The sequence below is a fragment of the Benincasa hispida genome, chromosome 6 (assembly GCF_027475165.1).
Source record: "Benincasa hispida cultivar pf3 chromosome 6, pf3_genome.v1.1, whole genome shotgun sequence".
In the NCBI taxonomy this organism is placed as follows: Eukaryota; Viridiplantae; Streptophyta; class Magnoliopsida; order Cucurbitales; family Cucurbitaceae; genus Benincasa; species Benincasa hispida.
The window spans coordinates 42,309,968-42,319,655 of record NC_143483.1 but is presented as its reverse complement, the minus strand read 5'-3'; positions in this window follow the sequence as shown (position 1 = coordinate 42,319,655).

Here is a 9,688-nt window from a genome sequence, read left to right as displayed (position 1 = left end):
TTCTTAAATTTTTATTTTGAAAAAATATTGTTTTGTCTTTAGGTTTAGTTTTCATCTAATCCTTCAAGTTTTAAAACGCTATACATTTTATCTTTAAGTTTTGAGTTTGCTTTCTGTTTAATTTTTACATTTCAAAAGTGTTACAATTTTAGCATTTGTTTCAATTTAGTCTCTAGGTCTCGAGATTTTGGGTCCAGCGGATGAATGACCCTTAGAAAAAAAAAATGTCGAATGACCCTTTGCTGAAGTCAAATTGGGGTGAAATTACCAAAATATACTCGCATGCACGCAAAAAAACAATCTTGCTCACACACAGAAAAGTCCTATTTTTCTTTCCCTTCTCGCTAGTCTCGCTCTTCCTTTCTTCACCGGTTTTGCTCTTCCTTTCCTCACACAGTCTTGCCAGGTGCCCGACATTAACAACACTTTCCTTGGAGCTACTCATGTGAACTCACCGTAACAGAGAAGAAAAAGACGTAGTGGAGAAGAAGTCGGAGAAGAAGAACATGCAACAGAAGAAGTTGGGAGAAAGGAATAGGAAAAAGAAAAAATGAAAAAAAAAAATTGGATAATAAAACAAGATAGCAAGGGCAATGTTGTAAATTCACTTTATCGTGACATCATCAAATGGTCATTTGACATTTTTTTTTTCAAAATTTGGCTCATTTGTCATTTTAGACATTTAAAATGGGTCTTTTGGGCAATTATCTCCAAGATTTTGTATTTTTGGCTTTAAATTTTCATTAAATAATCACTTTTAGTTATTAACATCAAAGTCTGTTAATTAATTTAAAATCATTACGATAAAATTTTGATTTTAATTGTAATAGTGATGAAAAATAATGAAAATTGATTACTTTTATTTAATTAAACTATTTTAAATTAATTAATCTACATCAACACTAATGATGGAAATAAGTTGTTTGATGAAAGACCATGTTAAAAATGTAAATCTTAAAATTTATTGACCAAATTGAAACAAAAATCAAGTTTTAAAGTAAATTTGTAACATTCTTAAACTTAGAGACTAAATTGAAACTAAATTCAAAACTTAAAGACTAAGACCCCGTTTGGTAACAATTTGATTTTTTGTTTTTGTTTTTTAAAATTAAGCTATAAACACTACTTCAACCTTTAAAATTCTTCATTTGTTATCTACTTTTTACCAATGGTTTAAAAATTTAAGTCAAATTTTGAAAACTAAAAAAAAGTAGTTTTTAAAAACTTTTTGTTGTTTTTAGAATTTGGCTGAGCATTCAACCATTGTACTTAAAAAAATGCAAATCGTAGTAAAAAATTGGGGAGAAAATAGGTTTAGTTTTCAAAAACCAAAAATAAAAAATGAAATAGTTATTAAACGGGGTCTAAATTAAATACTAAGAGTATAGCGTTTTTTAAATCTAGGTACCAAATGGAAACTAGACCTAAAATCTATGGACTAAAAAGTTATTTCTCCCTTTTGTTTTTACGTCTGGTAGATCATTCAAGTCTTAATTTTGTCATTTTGCATCTAAAGTCATTAACGTATTTAATATTTTTAAAAACTGTGAGGTCTACTGGACAGAAATTTGAAGGTTAGGGTCTCACTATATATATTACAAGAGTTTTCGTCTTTCGCAACTAAGCTTTTGTCGACGTTATTAAAAGCGTCAGAGAAAATGTCTTCTCCGGACGGTATCTTTAAAAATCCGTGGGAAGAGAGTAGTGCTCTCAACCATGCTGCGACAATGTTGCTGAAAAAAAATAAATACATGCCAACACCATTCATTTTTTTTAATGGATCAATTGATTGGAAAAAGGAAAAAAAAATTTAATTAATATAAATATTATAATAAATAGATGCTCATGTCCTTAAACATATTACCCCATATATCACAAATTTATACATGATTAGTGTCATGATAGTCACATCCTAGTTACCACAAGTTCCCTAAGTAGTGAGCTTTTGTGGTCTTTGGAAAGAGGTGAAAAAGATTAGCGAGAAATCTAAAAGTTTAGGGAAAAAAAAAATTATTTACATATTTTTTTATATTTCTTATATTTTGTTTTATTTTATTTATTTATTATTATATTATATTTTCTCTATATTTGTGTTTATATTGTACTCTTCAATTTTTCAACATACGAATTGCTATCATTTTGCCTACTAAAGATAGGTCCTAAAGGTATATCAACTTTTCCCTCTTCGTTATAATTAATAAATTAAATTTTGTTTTGCATGTTTGATACATATTAAATTTGTACTATAAATATAATATTTTGTAATATTGTTACTATGAAAATATTACAAAATTAGAATTGGTAGCATTTGATATTAATGGTAATAATTATTTGTCATTAGTGCTAGATGTCATAAAAATGTGATCATCAGAAAACAAATTTTCTTCTTAAAACTCGTCGTAAATGGATGCACTTGAGGCTCCAAAAATCAATATGTTAGAGAAAACATTTTTCTATATTTCAAATATGCTTTTGCAGTAGCAATATCGAGATAAATATTTTTAAAGTATTCTGCACTCATCTGATGTCTTCTTGTGGCTGAATGAAATAATGAGTTATTGATTAAAAATAAATTATAAATCTCAGCCAACTAGAGCAACAACATTTCCTCAAGTGAATGTTGTAAATTTAATAATCGTGGATTAAAAACCATGAATCTCGATCCACTAAAATAACACCATTTCTTGAAGCGATGTTGTGAATTTTAATAATTGTGGTCGAGATCGTGACCGTGGTAAGGAAAGAAATAATTATTATTTGCGTGATGGTTGTTTTAATCATTGAAATTTCAAAAGAACCACACAAAATTATTTTCACAAAGAAAAAGCTCTACAAGATAATAGTTCAAAAAGTGTTGAAAATAAATGCTTCCGATGCAGAATGACTGGGCATTGATCGCGTACCCATCGTACGTCAAAACACTTAGTTGATCTCTATTAAGTCTCTCAAAAGGAAAAGAGAAAAAATGTGGAAACAAAATTTACATACCAGGATAATGACATATTTGACCCATCCAACATAACACATTTGGATGTGGCACGCTTTTTCAAATCTTCTAAAGAGAAAATTGGCACAATTGATAGTATAACAAACATGTTTCTTTTGATTTTGAGAATATTTGATATTAATGTTGTGCCTTTTTTCTGTTTTCATGTTCTTTTTTCTTGAATTAATGTTAATTTTTGTATATTCCAAGTATTGTTTTTCTTATTGTAATTATTTTCTTTCAATGAAGAAACATGGATCATTTTTTATATATTGGGTGATTAAAAAATGAGCCAAGAAGATCTATATCTGGCAGATAGTATAATTACACATATAATATTTACAAGTAGAAAATATTTTTCCAAACTAACAATACTGGAAGCAAAAGTCAATATAATATCAGATTCTGCAAACCTAATTAAGGGATTTAGAAAAGCAAATATTATTTTTCCCAGAGGAACAAAATTTACAATTGTTAGAGCATCGCTCTCTAGTCAATCAAAGAGAAATCTACTTAGTTTTAAAGATACGCGTTGTAATGGTTATCATATTAAGATTGATAGAAAGAATAATATAGAGTATCTTTTTATCATATCTACTATCTCATATGAAAAACGTATACTGGAAGAGTTGTCTGCTTTATCTTCTAGATTATATTATACTCATATACGAGTAATTAAAACATATGCAATAATGAACCTGAAGTTCATGAATCTAGATATATTTGCTATTTGGCATGACAAATTAGTTCATTCAGGTAGGGGTGGAATTGGTTCGGTTTGGTTTGGAGGTCAAATCGAATCGAACCGATATTATTTATATATAGAACCAAACTGCACCGTTGTGCGGTTTGAACCGAACTGGTTCCATTCGATTTAGTTCAGTTCGGTTTCGTGAATTGGTTTCTCTTTTTTTTTTTTGGCCTATTTTTAAACTTTTTTTTGTTTCTTATGCCTTTTATTTTCCTTCTTCCTTCTACTCTCTCTTGTCTTTTATTTTCCTTCTTTTTTTTTTTTGAAATTTGTATATTCTCTTTTTTATTATTTTACACAATTTTCACATAATTTAAATTGCCTTTTATTTTCCTTCTTCCTTTTTTTGAAATTTGTATATTCTCTTTTTTTTATACTCTACACATAATTTAAATATCAATCCACAATAAGAACATGTCCAAAGTACACAATACACAAATTTCTTAAATATCAATCAACAATAACTCATAAAAACATATCAATCCAAATGGCTACAATAAAAAGTTAAAAACTAAAAAGTTCTCCAAAGTACACAATACACAAATTTCAAACAACTACCTTCAAAGTTTAAGTCACATTTTCTTGTCTAAGATAGAAGGGCTAGAATAGGGAGCAACTAGGCCTAGTTAGCAACTTTCAAAGCAATTAGGTAAAATAATCTTTTTCCCAGCTAGTAAATAATAAGCTAAACACTAGTGCTGAATTCCAAAAGTCCAATCAATACAAACAAATTTGTTTCGCTTGTATTATTCTCTTTCTCCTTGTTTTTTCCATTTGCCATTCTGTTCAATCCCGTTATGAAGACTAAGAAACAAATTATAAACTTATTAGTAGTTACTATAATAAATATATGAATAAATATGTTTAGAATATATGAACCTTCCTCTTTATTTTCAATTTCCTCCAAGTATTGTCGTAAACCAATGCTAATTTGTTCAGAACGTAACCAGTTTTGTGTACATACAAGTGCCTCAACAGTGGTTGGAGATAATGAGGTACGAAAAGGATCAATTACTCACCCACTAGTGTTGAATGCAGACTCAGAAGCAGCTGTGGATATCGGAACTGCTAAAAGATCTCGTGCAATTTTGCTAAGAATCTTATATCTAGAAGAATTCCCCTTCCATCAATCTAAGATATCTAAGTTATCCTCACGTTTAACACAAGGCTCCAGTAAGTAAATATCAACTTCTGAATCCACACTTTGCGAATCATCTTCATCCAAATCTTCAAAATCAAAACGGAAAATCTCTGAAGTACTTGCACTTGTAGTTCTAAATGGAGAACTTTTAATGGTACATGAAGATTGACCCTTATTAGCAACTGATAGTGACAAATTGTATTCATTGAACAATGCTCTCAAAACACCCTCTACTTTACTTCCTACAGCTTTTGCCACATCAACATCAAATAATTGATTTAGGCAATGCAAAAGAAATTTTATCTTATAACGAGGGTCCAAAACGAAGACAACATACAAGAATAAATTTGTTCTATCTTCTTTTTCCCAATACTTATCAAACTTTTCTTACATTTTCGTTGTCATTTCTTACAAAAGCACATCAGTAGGACCAGTTGCACTTGAATATTTTTTTATGCAATTCTAAACAATACTAATCTCATGAAAGACTGTGTTGGAAGTAACATACAAAGACCCTGAAAGCCTAGTTACTTCATAGAACACTGACAAGAATTTGGTAAATATCCTCACAATTTTTCAATCCCCGGTGGTTGGTTTTTCCTCCTCATTCATGTAGACTGTGTCATAGTCTTCTAACCTCTCAAATGCCTTTTCAAATTTTACAACGGCCTCAAGCATCAAATAAGTATAATTCCATTTAGTTGGAACATCAAGATACAACATACTTTTACTATCTATGCTCTCCTCTTTGACTTCTTAAATATGGCAAGTCTAGCAGGAGAAGATCTAACAAACCTCACGACATCTCGAATTCGAACCAATGAATCATTATCTTTTAGGCCATCGCATACAGTTAAGTTCAATATATGTGCACAACATCGAACATGCAAGAACTCACCATCTAACACTAACCCATGCTTAAAATGCTTCTTCAAATAAGCAATGGCAATATCATTTGACGAAGTATTATCAACTGTCAATGTCATAACTCTTTCAATACCCCACTATTTTAGATATTTCTCAACCTTTTTTCCTATCGTCTCCCCTTTATGATTCTCAATTTGGGTGAAAGTAAGAATTCTCTTATATAATTTCCAATCTTTATCAATAAAGTGTGCAGTCAAAACCAAATAGTTCATATTTTGGATTGCTGACCACGTATCAGTTGTGAGTGACACTCTATATCCTTCTTTCATAAAAATGTCTTTCAACATCTCTTTCGTGCTATAATAAATTTCCAAAACATCCTTATCAATTGTTTTTCGAGAAGGAAGAACAAAATTAGGTTCTACTAACGTCAAAGTTCCATTCACAAGCCTCTTAAACCCTTGGTTCTCCACGAATTTAAATGACAACTCATCTATTATAATCATCTCAGCAAGTATTCTCCGAGCACTCTCAATAGTAAACATCTCATAACTAAGGGATGAATGTGATTGTGAACTATCTCCAATACCCTCATTCTTCTTAAAAACCAACTTACTTTATGCAACATCTAACTTAGACTTCTTAATCTAATAAGGATTTTTTTTACAGTAGTGTTTAATATGCATTCTCATAGTTGAATTTCCATTCCTTCTAGGATGATATGCATACACCATACCATAATAGTTACATTTAGCATGTGGATCATCATCACTATATTTAGAAAATTTAGTAAAGTGATCTGACAACGAGCAGAAATGCACGTTATCATAGTGCTAAGTTATTAAACAATGACGGATGGCGTTGATGAAAAATGATAAATTGCATCCATAAAGCATAAAATCTATAATATTGCGGTCGCGTGCGTCAGCACATTCGAACTATTGATTTTTGTATTTTTTGTGTGTGTGCAGAATATGCGTTAACGCATTGCAGAGAATGCGATCATAGGAATTCATCGGTCGAGTGCAACTTCACCATAAGACTTTGCGTTAATCGCGCTCGCAAATATTCGCCCGAGAAGAATCGCCACAACTTGGTCAGCGCAACATGGTGGAGGGCACATCTGGTGAAAGGACAATTAAGAGTGATGGGACAGAAAGCTGATGGCAGTCGAATCCACATTAAGTTGACAGCCGATAATGGTCACGAAGTACATTTAGACTTTATCGGTGATAATTAGTCGGCGCGTCATTCAGGAATTAAAGTTGTCCCATCTGTACAACCAGGAGAGAGAATCCGCCTTTCACCATGGAAGCTCTATAAATACCAAGTGGATTCTTCAGAGAAGGGGTTAAGAAGTCGATTACTCCACCATTTTTAGTTCATGCCTCTGTCCATAGTTTTCTTTCACCTTTTTAAGGCGAACGCAAGGAAGAAGTTGTGCCAGTAGATCGTTTCGGTAAGCTTGGGAGAACACCGGAAGCTATTAAGGCAGAGAGAGGGACGACTCCTGCGAAAGCAGGAATATCTTTAGTTCAGAATAGAGATTCTAGTGTAAAAAGTCTCGATCAGCAAGGAATTACTACCAGGCTCTCTACCTTAACTTTCATTAGCATTTTATACTTAACTTATATACAAGAATGAAATTTCTTTCTCTATATCTGTTCACGCTCTGTGATTCACACATGAGTAGTTAAGTTAGTTGAATGGGTTGAGAGACATTTAGCTAGCACAACGAAGGAACCTTCATTCTTTACGATTATCTTGTTTATGTATGCTTCATTCATCTATTAGGGATACTCGGGAAGGTAGCCTAAGGATAGGTTCTAGACTTGGGAAGGTCAGGTCAGAATCTAGATTTGGAAGAACCAGATTATAATGCATAAACGAGAGATAGGCACTTAGGGATGAGCATTATTTGTTATCAACGCATCGCATGCATCTTAGCAATAAGATACGATTGTATGCGGTCACCTTGCTTTCATGCATTTTGCATCAACGCATAGGACAAGAGTAAAGACTTGGGAATAAGCTCTATGGACATTTTGCATGCAACACTTGCGTCCTAGAATTAGGAGCATCGCATTTACATTGGAAAATGACTTGTTGTGCATGGTAGTAACATGGTTGCATAGTCTGACGCATTCCCACGCAACGCTAGCTGAAAGATCTTTTCAACCCGTTCATCGCGTACTCTTTGCATTTACCAACACAAATTTGTTTCTCAAATCTGCCGCATTTATTTATTTCTTTTTATCAACGCAATCAAACCAACCAACAACTTATTTATTTACCGGCTACCGCAAAGTTTTCATTTAAAAACTATCAACGCAAACTATTTTCACAAGTCCCTGTGATCGACCCTGGACTTACCAGGAAACTCAGGGGAATTTACACTTGGATTCCGCTGGGAAAACTTGAGTGCACAACGCAATTCCATCAACGCATATCATCCATATTTCTACTTAATAAAATAACGCATCAAGTTTTTAGCACTGTTGCTAGGGACTTCGGCAAAATAGTTTGTTAACGGTAGTTTTTTTTTAATTTCTTTATAGGACTCTCAATCTCTGGCAAATTACGACCCAAAGAATGAGAGGACCTTTAGGAGAAGATTGAGAGACCGCCATCAGCAACCACAATCCGATAAAGAAGAGATGGCAGAGCTGCCTAGGAATGAAACACCAAACAACAACAATGTCATTACAAATCCAATTTTGTTGGCCAACGATGCGAGGCATGCCTTAGACAAAAGTAGATTTGAAATGAAACCGGTGATACTATAGATGATCCAGGCTGCAGGTCAATTCGAAGGAAGGCGTGGCGAGGATCCGCACGCCTACCTCTGAAGTTTTATTGAAATCTGTAATACCTTTTTATTCTCGAATATCTCTACTGAGGAAGTTCGACTAACTTTGTTTCCATTTTCTTTGTGTGATCAGGTAAGGAAATGAGCATATTCTCTTTGTGATGGTACCTATAAAGGGGAAAATAGAGAGAAAACTTATTACCATCAAAGAAAATCATTGACTTAAACTAAAATTCAAATATTTCATTGAATTCATGAATTGTTGAACCTTTCCCTCCCTTGGCAGTCGGCTCCACCACAACCACATATTATATATCAATTTGTACATATGTATATCTGTCTAGAGAGGTCAGGAAACATGTCTCTATAGATTAGAAGTCACTTAATAATTGATAAAAGAAGAAGAATGGACTGTTTAACAAAAATATTAAATATTAGCCTTATTAAGTAAGTACGATTGTGAAACTTTTAGGACAAAATAATGGAGTTTTCTTCTTTTGCGTAATCTACCAAAATAAACAACACTTAAGATTAGGGGTGGACAACAAAACCGTTATCAAATTTCAAATAGTTAAATCAAAATAATGGTGCTTACTTTAACACCCAACAATTTTTTTTAATTAAATTTCTTTTTTTTTTATTTACCCAAATGCCCGATCTAAGACTTGGTATAGCATAGGCTATATAGAAAATTTGTGGTTGCACTCAACAAATTTTTGTTGAGACCGTCAACATCTTCATTTTTTTATACACTCAACAAATTTTTATCAAATCTAAGATATCAAAGTTACTTAAACCAAAGAAGTTCAAATAGTTACTTAACAAATTTTTAAACCAAAGAAGTTACTTAACAAATTTTTTAAACCAAAGAAGTTACTTAACATTTTTTTTATTTACCTGAATCGGCTAAGGACTGAGGGAAGACGAAACCTCGATTTCAAACTCGAAGACGAAGACTATAAATGATTTGAAACTCGAAGATGAAGTCTCGACTCAAACTCAAACTGAAGCTAAAATGAAGAGTGAAGAGTCGAAGATGAAGACTCGATTTTGAACTCGAAGACAAAGACTCGGACTGACAAACTCGAACTCAAACTGAAGAGTGAAGAGCGACTACGGCGGCCACAAACCTTA